Below are 17,702 nucleotides of genomic sequence, written 5' to 3' on the forward strand. Positions count from 1 at the left end.
TTACGAAAAAAAATTTACAGCAAATTTTTCTACAAAAAAATCAATTGAAAAAATCACAAGTACTTTTTCATGTAAATTTACATTTCGCAAATAATTTTCTTGTATATTTAAAATTTGCAGGTAACTTTTCATGCGAAAATAAATTTGTAAGTATAACCACAAGTACTTTTTCCTACAAAATTTACATTTTACAAATAACTTTCTTGTATATTTTAAATTTGCAGGTAATTTCTTGCAAAAAAAATCACAGGTAAATTTTCCCGCGAAAATGAATTTGCAAGTATATCTTTTTTACTAATAATGTTGTAAGAAATTTCGCAAAAAGAATTATAATAAATTTTAAAATCTATATAATTTTTATTTTCATATTATTTTAAATAAAAAAATAATTTGTAAGCGGTTATTTATTTTATTATTATCAATACCATATATTGATTAAATAAAAAAGACAAAACACTTTCTACGTCTATTTAGCTTTTATACCGAATAAATGATCCTGAATAACATACACTACTAGAAAAATGCTCTATACCTGCATATTTTTTATAAACTTTTTTGGTAGGAAATTGATGTGTATTTTGTTTAGAAAATTTTTTGGCAGAAAATTCATTTGACTTTTCATACAAAATATAATTTGTAGGAAAATATTTGCAGATTTTGTGACACAATTTTTTCACATGAAATAGATACAAATTTTCTTATGAAAATTATCCGCAAGTAATTACTTGCCAATTTACATACGTGTATGCTTATGATATAATTTTTCTTACAAAAAAATTTTGCAGCAACATTATTGATAGAAAACTTTGTATTTCCTGCCACTTTTTTAGGAGTTTTTTAAAAAAATACTTCCTGCCACTTTTTTTAAGATTAAAAAAAAATACTTGCAAATTTATTTGTAAATATTAATTTGTAAGAAATTTTTGTCAATTTTTTTACCAATTTTTTTAAGCATAAAATTCCTGCTAAATTTACCACAATTTTATTGATTATTTGTAAATTTATTTGTGAATCATAATTTGTAAAAAAAAATTTCAATATTTTTACCAATTGTTTTGGCATGAAGTTCTTTCCAATTTTAATATAATATTATTTTTTATTCGATTTTTTTATTCTTTATAAATTATGTAAATATTCTTATAAAAATAATCAACAAATGTTTTTTAATAAATTATTTTGAAAATGTTGTCGAATTAAAAAAAAAAGCAGTTATAATAGTTAACGTTTTCTTAGACACTAAAACCATTTAAATGTGAGTAATAAAATTTCTCGTACCAACAGAACCCATTCAAACGTTTTCTATTTGTAATATTTAATTAGGATATTGTTCTTCCTCTCAATTTCTCGCACTGCCATTTTCGCGGTTCACAATTTCACAATCTCCTCTGGCTTGACCACCGCACAACAGTCATTGTCGTTTCCCTATCACAACATCTTCAACAACATCGTCTCCAACTGCCAATTTTCCACCTTCATCGCCAGATATGCCTCTAGCATCGTGGTAGCGACGACCTCCCTGTCTTGTTTAGGTTAGGGTTTTATAAACTTCTAATTTCAGTTTCCCTCTCCCGGTGGAGTGGCCGGTTTACATTTTTGGTTATCATTTATACGCCTCTCGGACACAATCCTTTCCATTTTCATTTTCATTTGAAATATTTCTAACCTAAATCTCTCACTGGATGGTCCAACACTCGATGTTCCGCCTCGAGGACGAGTTTCACACGCTCATGGAGTGCGACGACAAGTCGTTTGGGCTCACTAGGAGTTATCACTACGGCGAGTCATCGGAGAACACGCCTTTTGAGTCATAAACTGAAATTGAAATTGAAAGATGTGAACAATAGGTGAAACTGAAATAATCTAATAATATTTAAACTATGTATTATAAGGTGCAAAAATTAAGTTATAACGAGTGTCATTTTTGTTTTCCTTAGCTACTTTATTAGACACTTGTTAATATTTACTCTTGTCCTGATTTTAGTTTAGTAATTATCATCTCAGTTGTTTCTTCCAAATTGATCTTGCTAATTAAACTCTATAGCTATCAATTTTTTTTCTTTCTTTCTTGTCATTTGACATTTTGACTTGCAGCTTCTTTGATTCCTATTTATTGAATTGCACCGAATTTGGCAACTCTGCTGCTGTCGAAGAGTTTTAGGTCAACATTCACCCTGAGAAGTTGTTCAGTCAAGTCCCTGAAACCTTACTTGTTGTCCCTTATATGGTTCAGAAATACAATTCATATTTCAAAAATTCCAAAGGGAAACGGGCATCACATTATCTGTCTTGATGAAATTTGGCAAATCCACCTCGCAACCTATATCTTTCATTCAAATCTTCATTTCCCAAATCAGATTCAACAAATAATAAGTTCAAGTAGTATTAACAGACATAGACAAATTACGAGCAAAAACACACCTTGTTTGAATATTAGTTCACCAAATATCCTATTACAACACATTCCTATTGACACTTACTCTAAATTGTAACATGAATGATTAAAATCATGTCTTACAATATGTGGAATGAAAACATTCTTTTAACATGACTAGTCTAGTTTTGGATTATGAAAGGGTCATCTTATTTGCTAACTTTTACATGAGAGTGATCAACTTGGTGTCCATTAGTAAGTTCTTTGTTTGTCCAAAGTGGGAGTTATTTCTAAAGTTGTGTTGGGGTTCATATTTGGGCACTTTGTGCATTGTTTGGGGTCTGGAAGGAGTAGTCCAATGGATGCATTTGCAAGTTATGCAATGTGTCTTGGTTTGATTTGTGTGTGCTTTTCATGTATGTATTATGAAATTTTTTTCATTCCATTTCAACCTTCGTGTTGTAGTTGCTTCGTCTAAGGCGGCCTTTTGTTGCACAGATAACTGACGGCTTGGGGGATGAGCTCTTTAGGGTAAGGAACATATATTTTTAAAGTTGGTTTTGTTTTATGCACATGGAAATTTTATTTTTATTCACCTTAGCGAAATAAATCAAAAAACTATCATGGTTAGGTTCGAAGACCCTTTTGGTGGATAACAAGCTCAATTTATGCAGAAGTTGATGATCAGGTATGCCAAATGTTGTACATTGTTTTATATGAGTAAGTTGTTTTTCATGACTTTAGTTGTTAATTGTGTTAAGTCCTCTCTTCAGGAAGTTTGAGTAGTTCACAGGCGATGGCATCTCTGGAGGAGAATCTACGATTTGTACCTGAGGTAATATAAACATATTACATTTTTACTTGTTATAATTAATTATCAAAATCATAATATCTGTACATCTCTTTTTACATATGAACATGACTACATATTATTATTTAGGATGAAAAATATCTGTGTCTACTAGTATCCGCGTTATATTATTTTATGTGTCTTTTTTAGTTTATCAGCGAGATTGAAAAAATATATACATTTTAAATTGATTATTTTATCTTTCTAAAGTTATTAGTTGAGATCCCCATAGCTTATATACATGCATGACTTTATATGCATTACATAACATAACAAGTTTAAAGTTAATACAACGCATCTAATTCTACGAAAAAAAAGAATTTAAATTTTTTTCTATTTTCAAATTTGTCTTTTCCTCTTTGTAAGATTTTATTAGTTTGATTTTAGTTGGAGTGTCATCAAAATCTAGATATTATCAAGACGACTACTTCTCAGTTGATGTCAATAAGAGTATTCTTTTATTGTTGTTATATATTGTTATATAGGAGTTTTTTTTTTTGTGATTTAAATTGTTAGCATTTTTTGTCTGTATATTAATATTGTTTTTTTTTTCATCGATATTAGTTAGAGTTTTATTAACTAATGTTAGAGACTATTTTTCTGCATTTGTGAATTAGAATTTTTTCAACATATGATTGTTGTTATAAGTTTTTCTTATCGTCTATAATAACTTTTTTTTATCATCAACAATTATTTTTTATCAATAGTTTACTAGGATTAATTTTTTAATTAACTTTAACAATGTTAGTTAAATAATTGTAACGAAATTGAAAAAATCTCGGTTAAAGTCAATTAACAAAATATATATATATATATATATATATATATATATATATATATATATATATATATATATATATCTTAATAACATTTGATAAAAATAACATTAATTAAAATTGAATATACAAGATATTAATATTTATTTTTAAATTTTTGATAATGATTTAATATTTAAATAATTACTTAAATTTAGTATAGCAATTAAAACATGTTTATATCAATAAAAGAAACTAAAATTTACTAAATTGGAATTATTTTATTTAAAAATAAATAAAATTCAATATATTTAAATACGTTGTAGATTTTAAAAATATATATTATACACCTACTAAGCTCACTCGTAAGTTTTAAATTTCATTATGAGAATTGAAAGAAACAGTTTTGTTTTCAACTTTGACAATAAGTTTTGCTTAGATTGTTAACAACTATCGAGAAATTATGGTCTAAACTAGATGATACCAATAATCTTATCAACTTGTAGTTATTCAAATAAATTATGTTAAACAGGAGATTTGCACCATGTATAATGATCTGCACCATCAGATCATTATTATTAGGCTTAAATATACATTTGGTCCCTATTTTTGTCAAAATTATTCAATTTGGTTCCTATTTTCGTTTTTTGTTCAATTTGGTCCTCATTTTTGTAAAATCACATTCAATCGAGTCCTTTTGGCAAACGGTGTTAAAATGTTAACGAAATAGTGACATGGTGGAACTGTTTGGGTTACGTGTCAAATCTTTGGCAGTGACATTGGCACAGTGAAATTTTATGGCCGTTGTAGGTTTAAAAGTTAGTGAAATTGATTTGGGGAAGAAATTAGGGTTTCAAGCAAAACTGTGGCTAGCAAGAAACTTGTGTACAATCCAGTTGGTGATTTGGAATTCCTGTTTGAGAAGTATGTCTCGCCACCACAAACGAAAAGCCAGAACAGAAATAAACCAAAAAAGTACAACTTTTTAAACACTAACCTGAACCTAGTTGACGCTCCAATCTCGAATGGCAACCTCCAAGCGCAATCTCGAAGTGCAATCTCCAAGCTTCAATCGCAAATCACTCTCCAAGCGCAATTTCCCCTCTTCGCGAACTCTAATTGATGAACAAGAACCTCCACCACCCAAGAACCCTAATTTTTCCCTATCTCTCGACCACTCCAATACCCAATTTCAGTTTTTCACTCGAGGATAACTCTCGCTGCAGTAAACCCTCAATTCAAACTTTTTAATTTTTTTTCACTTAACCATGTTTTATCTTTTTACTTAATTCAAACTTTTTTCCCCAATTTCTTTTTAACTAAACATTGTGCCAACGTGTGCCATCATATATTCAAAAATTTGACACGTAACCCAAACAGTTCCACTATGTCACTGTGCCGTTAATAATTTTAACACCGTTTGCCAAAAGGACTCGATTGAATGCGATTTTACAAAAATGAGGACCAAATTGAACAAACAACGAAAATAGGGACCAAATTGAATAATTTTGACAAAAATAGGGACCAAATGTATATTTAAGCCTTATTATTATTTTGTCTTTGGCTACATATTATTGGATTCTCCTTGATACAAGTTTGATTTTTTGCAGTTTTATTGTTGTGTGTTGTGTTCATCAATAATGATGCTCTATTTGAGAATAAAATTTTATTGGCTCCTTGATACAAAGGTCTCTATTTCTCTGAATTGTATGTTTAGTTTATAGTACTTTAGGGTTATTTTCTATCTATTTTTCTCTTCTTCGATATAGTTAAAGTTGCTTGACACTGTGACTTTTGCTTGTATTTGTTGATGTTCAGGGTTTACAGTAGGATTTGGGCGTCAAACAACAGTGGTAGAATATATAAATATTGGCAGTTAAAGCTTGGCTGGAAACCTCTTGGAATTCTCATAGGTTGGTTGTTTTCTTCGAATATTATTGTAAGTCTACCATGTCCCACTCTACTGCAGTGCAGACACTTAAATGTTCTAATCCACTATTACATAAGTTAAAATAAAGCTTCTAATGATTTAAGTAGTGATGCTAATTCAGCAGTTTGTTGATGAAAATAACAACATATTGTTTTTCTTGCTAGTTATATGAGTTTTTCTTTCTTAAAATTTATTAACTTGTCAAACGTCTTGTCAAATCTATTAATTTTATATTTAACTGCTCCTTGGATGTGCTTTCAAATATCTTGTTACATTTGATGTTAGGTTGTAGTTCTCAGTTTCATATTTTTTCTTTAGACATGTTTGGGCTTTATACACTACTAAAAAATCACTCATCACATAGTTTGTTGAATCATGTTATATAGGCTTTTGTCAAGCTAAGCATGGAAATGTCTACACATCGAGAATGGATGTATAATAGGCTTCTTCCTGGTCGAGAGGCATACACAAATGAGTTTTTAAGTGGCCTTGAAGAGTTTATGGCTTTTGCTTGTCGACAACCAAATTTGAGTGAAGGAAAAATACGATGTCCATGCAAGGAATGTAAAAATGAGATATTTTTTTAATTCCAGATAAAGTAAATGTTCACATTCTTCGAAAAGGATTTATACCTGGATATTGGTGTTGGACATGCCATGGAGAGAGAATCCAACATACTAATGTTGATATGCATTCCATGTTAGGTAGTAGTCAACAATGGGGTCCTCAAGATGTTAATAGACATCAAGACATGGTGTTTGATGCTGCTAGTCTTAATCGAGAGCAATGTTTTATACAAAATGAAGAGGAACTTCCAAATATGGAAGCTGCCAAATTTTATGAAATGTTAAATTCAGCTCAACAACCATTGTGGCCAGGATGTAAGAATACTTCAGAGTTGTCTGCTGCTATTACGATGTTGAATATAAAATCCAAACATAATATGTCACAAGCTTGCTTCAATGATGTGATGAAATTTATGAAAGAGTCAAACCACCCTGATAATGTCGTTCCTTATAATTTTAGGGAAACAAAGAAAATTGTAGCGGGGCTTGGTTTATCAAGAATAAAAATAGATTGTTGCATGAATGGGTGTATGTTGTATTACAAAGAGGATAATACTTTGAAAGAATGCAAGTTTTGTAGAAAGCCTCGATATAAAGCACACAACGAATGTAAGAAAAAATATAAAGATGTTCTGTATAAGAGATTGCATTACTTGCCCCTCATTCGTAGACTACAAAGATTATATGCTTCTACAACATCTACATAGCATATGAGGTGGCATTATGAAAATCGTAGGCTAGGTGTGTTGTGTCATCCTTCAGATGGAGAAGCTTGGAAATAATTTGATCAATTGTATCCTGAATTTGCCTCAAAACCCCGAAATGTTAGACTTGGCTTGTGTGCTGATGGATTCACTCCATTTAGCCAATTAGCAATACCATATTCTTGTTGGCCAGTAATTGTCACACCATATAATCTCCCCCCGGAACTATGTATGATGACTCCTTATATGTTCTTGACTTTGATCATTCTAGGCCCATACAATCGAAAAGCTAAAATTGATGTGTATTTGCAACCGTTGGTTGATGAATTGTTACAATTATGGAATGATGGTGTCATAACATATGATGCATCTAAAAAGCAAAATTTTCGATTAAGAGCTGCATTGATGTGGACAATAAATGATTTTCCTACCTATGGAATGTTGTTTGGATGGAGTACTGCTGGAAAATTTGCATGTCCAATATGTATGAATAAATCAAAAGCTTTTTCACTCAAGAATGGGAGAAAAGTGACCTGGTTTGATTGTCATCGTCAATTTCTACCTTGTAATCATGTTTTTAGGAGAAATAAGGAAGCCTTTTACAAAAAATAGAATTGAGAATGATTATCCTCCTCAAAGGTTAAGTGGTGAACAAGTATATGAGATGGTTTCTAGCATTCCTAAGTCAACTGAAGTGAGGAAATGCAATGTTATTGGCCATGGACATTCCCATAATTGGACAAAGAGAAGCATATTTTGGGATTTGCCATATTGGAAAAACAATCATTTGAGACACAATTTAGATGTTATGCATATAGAAAAGAATGTATTTGAAAATGTGATCCACACTATTTTGGACAACAAAGAGAAAACTAAAGATAATGAAAATGCACGATTGGACTTGGTAATGTATTGTCATAGGAAAGAGTTATTGTTGAAAACAAATCCTAATGGAAAATGTATGAAGCCTAAAGCCAAATTTTGCTTATCAAATGAACAAAAGAATGATGTGTTTGAATGGGTGAAGGGGTTGAAGATGCCGGGTGGTTATGCTTCAAATATTTCTAGATGTGTTGATTCAAAATGTGCAAAATTGTATGGGATGAAAAGTCACGATTGTCATATTTTTATGGAATGTCTTCTCCCAATAGCTTTGAGAGCTCTTCCTGAGCCCATATGGAAACCCTTAACCGAGCTTAGTCAATTTTTCAGAGATTTGTGTTCATCTGTGCTACATGAAGATCATTTATTGCAAATGGAACAAAACATTCCTGTAATATTGTGTAAGTTAGAACGTATATTTCCACCTGCATTCTTTGACTCGATGGAGCACCTACCAATTCGTTTGCCTTCTGAAGCTAGGATGGGTGGACCGGTTCAATATCGTTGGATGTATCCATTTGAAAGGTAATAATAGTTTATACCATTTAATATGATGAATATTACTATACAACTTACTAAATTATTTTGTATCACATTTTTTGTACTTCTAAATAAGATTAAGAAAATAGTGAAGAACAAAAGAAATGTGGAATGGTCTATTTGTGAAGCATATTTAATTCAAGAGATATCATATTTCAGTTCTCATTATTTTGTGTCCCTAATTTGTGTGGATGAGGGAATTCATCAAGATCGTATTCAACCAACTTTGTCTATCTTTAAACCATTTGGACAAGCAACATGTAAATGTAAGGAAAGGTGGCTCAATGATAGAGAACGATCAGTTGCTCAATTGCATGTCCTCTTGAATTATAATGAGGTCAAACCATTTATTGAGTAAGTATCAAACACTACAATATGTTAGTTATAATTCTTTTAACAATAGTTATATATAATTTTAATATTATTTTTTGTAGCACATATGTACAATCTTTGAAAGATGTGTATGAGAATCTCAACAATGATATCATTGATAGACAAATAGAAGCTGATTTCCCACGGTGGTTTCAAAAATTTGTAAGCATTCAATTAAACAAAAAATAATTTATGTCACCTTCATTATTATATACTTTATCTATAATTTTTATTTGAATAGGTCAAACAGAATCACCAACTTAGGTTGTAGAGTCCTAACCTCTATGACTTGGCAAAAGGACCTTTAAGACTAGCAAAGTCGTGGCTAATTTATTTTGTCAATGGATACAAATTTCATACAACTACATGGGGTAAAGGCAAAACAACATATAATAGTGGGGTATGCGTAAATGGAATTGGACATGGTGATATTTTGAGTGATTATTATGGTATTCTTACAGATATTTTAGAATTGGAATGGCCAAGTGAATCAGAAAAAAAAATAGTTTTATTTTACTGTGATTGGTTTGATCCTTCAATTCATGGGATGAGAACACACAAGCAATATAAGATTGTAGAAGTTAGAAAAACGAGAAAATATGAAAAATTTGATCCTTTTATTTTTCCAAAAATGGCATCCCAAGTTTACTACTCATCTTATCCTGGGCGACAAAAGGATAAGGTTGATTGGTTGGTAGTTATCAAGACAAAGCCAAGGGGAGTTGTTGATGATAGACATACTTTAGAAGTTGCTTATCAAGTGAATGAATCCCAAGTTAATGGAACAATTAAAGATGACCTAGTTGATCACCTACAAGATGATGGGATTGATGGTGAAGAGGTTGACTTGGATATAATGCATGCAAATTATTTAATGGACAATGACTATGAAGAGGAAGAAGAAGAAAATGAAGATGGAGATGAAGATGAAGAATGAGAGGAAAAAGAAGATGAAGAGGAGGAAGAAGAAGAAGATTCCATGCAAGAGGAAGAGGAAGATTAAGACATAATTTTTTTTTAATTTTTTTTAAATGTGATTAGAATTATAATAGTCTTTTATGGTATGTTTACATGAATGGTATTATTTTAGTATTACATTTATGATACTTACTTATAATTTCATGTTTGTAGTTGATATCCATTGTTGATATCATGGTGTTAGTAATGTAGAATTGCAGTTTTGTTTTTTAAAAAGATGACAGATTCCAAGAGACCAATGCAATCAATTGGAAAGTTGAGAGGAAAAAAAACTACACAAATTCATATACCATATATCATACCATCAACTAGCTTGGAAGCTTATTCCAACCAAGTATCTCGACCTCCATTACCATTTAGATCTCCATTCCGACCTCCACCTTTTTCTCCTCCACCACCTCCTTCTCTTCCACCACCTCCACCTAAATATGACCCTCCACCACCTCCACCTAAATATGGCCCTCCACCTCCTTCACCTATATCTCGACCTCGTCTTCCATCTTTATCTTAACCTCCACCACCTCCACCTACGTATGGCTCTTCACCTCATCCACCTATATCTCGACCTCCTCCTTTCTCTTTGTCTCAACCTTTACCTCCTTCACCTACGTATGGCCCTCCACCTCTTCCATCTTTATCTCCACCTCCACCTCCTCCACCACCTCCACCTAGATATGGCCCTCCACCTCTTCCATCTTCATCTCGACCTCCACCTCCTCCACCACCTCCACCTAGATATGGCCCTCCACCTCTTCCATCTTTATCTAAACCTCCACCTCCTCCACCTAAATATGGCCCTCAACCACCTCCATCTATATCTCGGCCTCCATCTATTCATATTCAAGTCCATCAAATGCACGATTTTCCAATGGTTAATAAAGATCCATCTTCTTCATCTAGCCACATTAGTGGAGACAATAACAAAAATAAAGTCTTAATACCCCAGAGGTGGATGGGTGAGTAATTTAATTTCTTAGCATATACATTTTTGTTGTTTGGGTTTGTGATTTTGTTTCAATTTTTTTGGTTTTACATAGGTTTGATAAACATAAGTTGGTACTTAGTTCAATTGCTTCAATCATGCGCACTAACTTGGAGGAGGGAAAACCATCATGGAAAAAGCTATCCAAAGAGCAAAGGGAGTCTTGGTTTGATATGTTCAAAGTAATTAAATTTCAAACTTTGAATAAAAGGGTTCTATATATTTGTTGGAAATGTGTCTAATAATTGGTTTTCATTTGTTATAATTTAGTCAAAATTTTCATGGCCACCTCAATATAATGACATGGTGCGACGTAACTTTGAAAAAAGAGGTGCATCTAAAATGTCTCAATTAATGCAAGAAGCACGGAAGGATCTAGAGAAGAAGCCAATATGGATGGGAGAGGATGTGTGGGCACAACTAAAGGCATATTGGAAGTCCTCAAGCTTTAAAAGTAAGTCTGAAACAAATAAAAGAAATCGTGTAGCTATGGATGGTGCATCTCTTCACACTGGTGGATCAATTCCTCATCGTTTGCATTGGAAGAGAATGGTAATATTATTTTATTGTCATTTTTATAATTTAGATTCCAAAATTAATTATATTAAAGAAATTTCTTTATCAATTATAGAAGGAGGAGAAAGGAGCAAATCCATCCTTAACTGAGTTTTATTTTCGTACGCATCGAAGAAAAAAGGACCAAAGTTGGGTTGGTCTTCATGCAAAATTGGCCTTTGTAAGTTTTTAATTGTTTACTTTGTTTTTATTGAGTTCTTAATTTCTTTGTTTTCATTAAGTACTTTTCATTTGCAGGACAAATTTGAACAAAGGAAAAGTGAGTTAACATATCAAAGCCATATGGAGAATGCTAATGATGATGAACAATCCATTCATGAATATCCATCTAATTGGGATATATGGATTGACTAGTTGGTAAGAAAAAGGGAAGGATATTTGGTCTTTGATCTATGGGTAGAATGTTTATTTCAACCTCAAGTCAACAATTACATTTTGAGGAAGTTGATGCTTTAAGAAGTTAGATTCAAGCATTAAATGAATCATTATAAAGACAAGAAGAAGAAAAGATAAAATAGAAATGAGAAAAGAGTTGGCTGAGACAAAAAATCAAGTAATAGCTTTAATGCAACATTTAGGATATGTGGCATCCTCTTCTCATCAATCTTTATCATCTCCACATACTAATGAGAATGAGGATGACGACGATAGTGATCATACAGAAGATAGTGATAATTATTATTTTATTTTGTACTTAGTATATTAAGTTGATTTTTTTATTTATTTGTATTACTTATTATATTTCATTTGAATTTGCAGAGATGACAAGTTTTTTATTACAGGTACAAATTTGATGCAATTGGTAGTACAAGAAAGTTTTAAAAGTCATTTGATAGATGTATTCATTTAATTGTTATTATTATTATGCAAATTATTAAATTTTATGACATTTGAATTTGTTTATGACTATTGCAAGTTATTGAAATATTGGAGGCAAATTTGGAGTATTGATATTATTGCAGGTTACAAAAATAGTAGTTTCAATTTACTTGGATATTCATTTCAAATTTCTTTGAATAGTAATGGGAGCTTATTTGATTTGCTTGACTACTGTTTATATTCAAAATTTATTTTCATATTATTCCTGTCTTGTCTTTAGCTTGCTGTAAATCTATATGTATAGAACAAAATAAAATGTTAATAACCAATTTTACTGAGAGAGATTATGAAAAGGAGATATAGTATTTAGAACATAATACAATTTTAATAAACAATGTGTAAGAATTATTTCTCTTTGTATGTTAAGGTTGTTGAATGTTTAAGACTTCTGGACATTAACCAACATTTCATGCTCCAATAAGAACTTTAAACATCTGCAGGACATGGTTGGACTTATCAATAAAATAAACAGATCCTACATTTCTCCACTTCCAACTGTTTATTCTTCTACATTGTAAGTAACTACATCCTTAAACCATTCCCAGTTGCATTGTGTTGTTATAGTTGTAGTTGAAAAAATAAAAAATTTGAAATTGGAATTTGGGAGACTCAATTACAGGATGAGTTAGAAGTCTCAATTATTTAATTATGTAGAGTGGGTTTTGATTTATTTGATTTTGATTATTGCGTATATGATCTGTCCTTTTGACCATTTTTTGTGTTTCTGGGTGTGTATTAGCAACACTGATTTAGAGAAGGAAAAAGTAACCATTTGTCACTCATTTTTCATATCATCTTCCAAATTTGTTTACCTTAATCATTCAATAGCTTTGTTTTTATGCTCATTTCAATATTTCTTTTCATTTACTTATATCTTTTATGTTTATACCATGACTGATTAATGATGAACTGTTATAATATTGGATTCATAATATGGTGAAGTCTTATGTGACTATGTCCATCACTTACAATCTTCTCTTTTGTTTATGATGCTACATTGTAGAAGGTTAAATTAAATGTTGTTTGAGTTTTTTTTTAGTGTGAAAGAAGAAAAATTGAAAATAGGTGACGCATGAGAGCAAATGCAAAATTAAAAAGGAAGAATTGATGCGACATGAAGCATCACAAGTCTAAGTTTATAGCAAGCTACTAGATGGGCCACATGCATAACTTAGGCTTTTCGTAGCATCTAATGTTGATTATGATTTTTCCAAAAGCTACTTTCCTTGACCTCATGTCGTAATGAGTAATGTTTTGATGTTGATTTTAGAACATTTGTACATAACTACTTTAGATATGTACCTGACTTTTACTCATACATTTATTGTTTTGTATCTAGAAGGTGCATGTAGCTATTTTTTAAGACATGTTTGGGCTTTGTAGACCATTTAGAGAACCTTACAATTTAGCTTTTGATTTAATTTAATTATACTCTTGTGTAACTATTGTTGTGAATGAAACTAATTTGTCAGAATGATAGGCATGGATTCTTCTCTCCGAGATTTGCATGGTCTGATGCAGATGGCAAGGACCAATTTGGTGATTCAAGGCAAATATCATAACTGGCTCTCAAAAGATTAAAGTATTATATGTTACTTCTTGGAAAAGTTCCTTTAAACAAAGATATTAGGACCTTTTGAGAGGCTTACTTTTATTTTATGGTTTTAATTTCTAAAGCTCAAATTAATAAAAGTGTTTTCTGCATTATTTTGTCTACATTGTTGACCATTGCATAGTTGAGCTTAATCTTTTGTATTCGTGGATGCTCATAGGTAATTTTGCAGGGATAAAGTTATAGTGTCCTTTTTGAAATTATTGTGATTTGTTTGATATATTTTGAAGAATATTTCAAATATTTGAAATAACTTATGTCAAAATTTATTAACTTCTCATGAATTATCACTACTAGAATTTTCTCTATTTCATGGAAAATTTCTTGCAGTTTTTTTACAAAAATTTGCAGGAAAAGTGTTTCCTGCCAATTTTGTTATAAATTTTGATTGGTAAGTAATATCTTCGTGGGTAATTAGTTATTAGGGAGTTTCAAAATTCGCAGGAAATTTCTTGCAAATTTTTTTATGAAAAATATTCACAACAATTTTTCCTGCAAAAAAATCAATCTAAAAAATCGCAAGTACTCTTTCTTGCAAATTTACATTTCGCAAGTAATTTTTTTGCGTATTTTAAATTCGCAGGTAATTTATTACTAAAAAAATTGCAGGTAAATTTTTTTTGCGAAAATGAATTTGTGTGTATATTTTTTTCTACCAATAATTTTGTAAGAAAATTCGCAAGAAACTTTTTATAAATTTTAAAAAATATATAATTTTTGTTTTCATATTATTTTAAATGACAAAATAATTTGTAAAAAAATTATTTATTTTATTATTATCAATACCATATATTAATTAAATAAAAAAACAAAATCACTTTCTACGTCTATTTAGCTTTTTTACCAAATAAATGATCCTGAATAACATAATTCATGAAAAGTTGATAAATTTTTACATAAGCTATTTCAAATCTTTAAAATATTCTTCAAAATATATCAAATAAATTACAATAATTTCAAAAATGACATTATAACTTTATCCCTACAAAATTATCTACGAGCATCACAAATATACAAAAGATTAAGCTCAAATGATCAACAATGTAGACAAAATAATGCAGAAAACAATTTTATTAATTTGAGCTTTAGAAATTAAAAACATAAAATAAAAGTAAGACTCTCAAAAGGTCATAATATCTTTGTTTAAAAGAACTTTTCCAAGAAGCAACATATAATACTTTAATCTTTTCCAAGAAGCAACAAATTGGTCCTTGTCATCTGCATCAGACTGTGCAAATCTTGGAGAGAAGAATCCATGCCTATCATTCTGACAAATTAGTTTCATTCACAACAATATTTAGACAAGAGTATAATTAAATTAAATCAAAAGCTAAATTGTAAGGTTCTCTAAATGGTCTACAAAGCCCAAGCATGTCTAAAGAAAAAAAACAGCTAAATGCACCTTCTAGATACAAAACAATAAATATACAAGTAAAAGTCAAATGCATATACAAAGTAGTTATGTGCAAATATTCTAAAATCAGCATCAAAACATTACTCATTATGACATGGGGTCAAGGAAAGTAGCTTTTGGAAAAATCATAATCAACATTAGATGCTACGAAAATATTATAATAGTTCATCATTAATCATTCGTGGTATAAACATAAAAGATATAAGTAAATGAAAAGAAATATTGAAATGAGCATAAAAACAAAGCTATTGAATGATTAAGGTAAACAAATTTGGAAGATGATATGAAAAATGAGTGACAAATGGTTACTTTTTCCTTCTCTCAATCATTGTGTCTAATACACGCCCAGAAACACAAAAAATAGTCAAAAGAACAGATCATACACGCAATAATCAAAATCAAATAAATCAAGACTAGTAATCAAGACCAGTAATCAAGGAAAGCATTTCATACAGGAAACGTAGTTTTTTAAGGTTGCCTAATTCTTCTGGAATGAGACCAGTAATTTTGTTCGAGTAAAGATCCAAGCTCACCAAGTTTGTCAAACTCCCAAGCTCAATTGGGATTTTCCCAGTTATATTATTACTATAAAGTTCCCTGTCAAAAGAAAGGTATTCAGATTTGGGCAGAGAAAGATACGGTGAATAACTAAAAGTTGCATGAATCATCTGAATCAATGCTATGACGGGTTAGAATATATAATAAAATTTAATATGATAAAAATTTGTGTGCTATGCAAACACATAAATCATCTTAAAGTCAAATAGTATCCTTTCACATCATCTATAGATGAAAGATGTTCTACTTTAACTGTAGATAATACAATAACATTTGATTGATGTATAACTTTCTAACTGATAGCACAACTACAAAGAATAAAGATATCCAAGAAAGAGATCTTTAATCAAAATGAACACCATAATCTAAATCAGTGCACACCAACCTTCTTAGCTCTATCTTTAGTCTTATATATCTTTACTCCATGCAACAGAAGCTAAATTAGGTTTAGTACATTCCATAACATACTTAAGGTTGTCGACTACTCTAGTATAAGGAATATGATTCACACTTCTTCACTCCCATCCTTTGTAGGAAAGGTCTGAAGCTAATAATGTGCAAGAAAAAGTGTAGAAATATTTACTCTCAAGAAAATTTTCAGCATATTGCTTTTTTGATAAGAATACTCTTCATGCTTGACTGACTCTGTGTGTCTTCAAACCAAGAATTTTCAAAGTTGAACCTAGTTCTTTCATTTCAAAACATATAATTAACATAAAGAAAAGACGGGAATAATATGAAAATAAACTTTGAATATATACAGTAGTCAAGCAAATCAAATAAGTCCCCACTATTATTCAAGGAAATTTGAAATGAATATCCAAGTAAATTGAAACTACTATTTGAGTAACCTGCAATAATACCAATACTCCAAATTTGCCTCCAATATTTCAATAACTTGCAATAGTCATAAACAAATTCAAATGTCATAAAATTTAATAATTTTCATAATAATAATAACAATTAAATGAATACATCTATCAAATGACTTTTAAAACTTTCTTGTACTACCAATTGCATCAAATTTGTACCTGTAATAAAAAACTTGTCATCTCTGCAAATTCAAATGAAATATAATAAGTAATACAATAAATAAAAAAATCAACTTAATATACTAAGTACAAAATAAAATAATAATTATCACTATCTTCTGTATGATCACTATCGTCGTCATCCTCATTCTCATTAGTATGTGGAGATGATAAAGATTGATGAGAAGAGGATGCCACATATCCTAAATGTTGCATTAAAGATATTACTTGATTTTTTGTCTCAGCCAACTCTTTTCTCATTTCTATTTTATCTTTTCTTCTTCTAGTCTTTGTAATGATTCATTTAATGCTTGAATCTAACTTCTTAAAGCATCAACTTCCTCAAAATGTAATTGTTGACTTGAGGTTGAAATAAACATTCTACCCATAGATCAAATACCAAATATCCTTCCCTTTTTCTTACCAACTGAGTCAATCCATATATCCCAATCATATGGATATTCATGAATGGATTGTTCACCATCACTAGCATTCTCCATATGGCTTTGAGATGTTAACTCACTTTTCCTTTGTTCAAATTTGTCCTGCAAATGAAAAGTACTTAATGAAAACAAAGAAATTAAGAACTCAATAACAACAAAGTAAACAATTAAAAACTTACAAAGGCCAATTTTGCATGAAGACCAACCCAACTTTAGTCCTTTTTTCTTCGATGCGTACGAAAATAAAACTCAGTTAAGG

At 30.4% G+C, this 17,702-nt stretch overlaps 1 long non-coding RNA gene across 2 annotated transcripts; it reads left to right on the top strand.

Annotated features, from left to right (window-relative positions):
- The first annotated feature begins 1,283 nt into the window (after window positions 1–1,283).
- On the top strand, window positions 1,284–6,809 carry LOC114175315. Of its 2 annotated transcripts, none has more exons than XR_003602815.1 (6): window positions 1,284–1,529; window positions 2,837–2,902; window positions 3,003–3,059; window positions 3,145–3,206; window positions 5,795–5,915; window positions 6,293–6,809. It is a non-coding gene; the product is annotated as an uncharacterized LOC114175315 (long non-coding RNA). The 2 variants fall into 2 exon arrangements; XR_003602816.1 differs by having other exon boundaries at window positions 5,795–5,889.
- Window positions 6,810–17,702: the final 10,893 nt, after the last annotated feature.

This window comes from Vigna unguiculata, chromosome 3 (assembly GCF_004118075.2).
Source record: "Vigna unguiculata cultivar IT97K-499-35 chromosome 3, ASM411807v1, whole genome shotgun sequence".
NCBI lineage: Eukaryota > Viridiplantae > Streptophyta > Magnoliopsida > Fabales > Fabaceae > Vigna > Vigna unguiculata.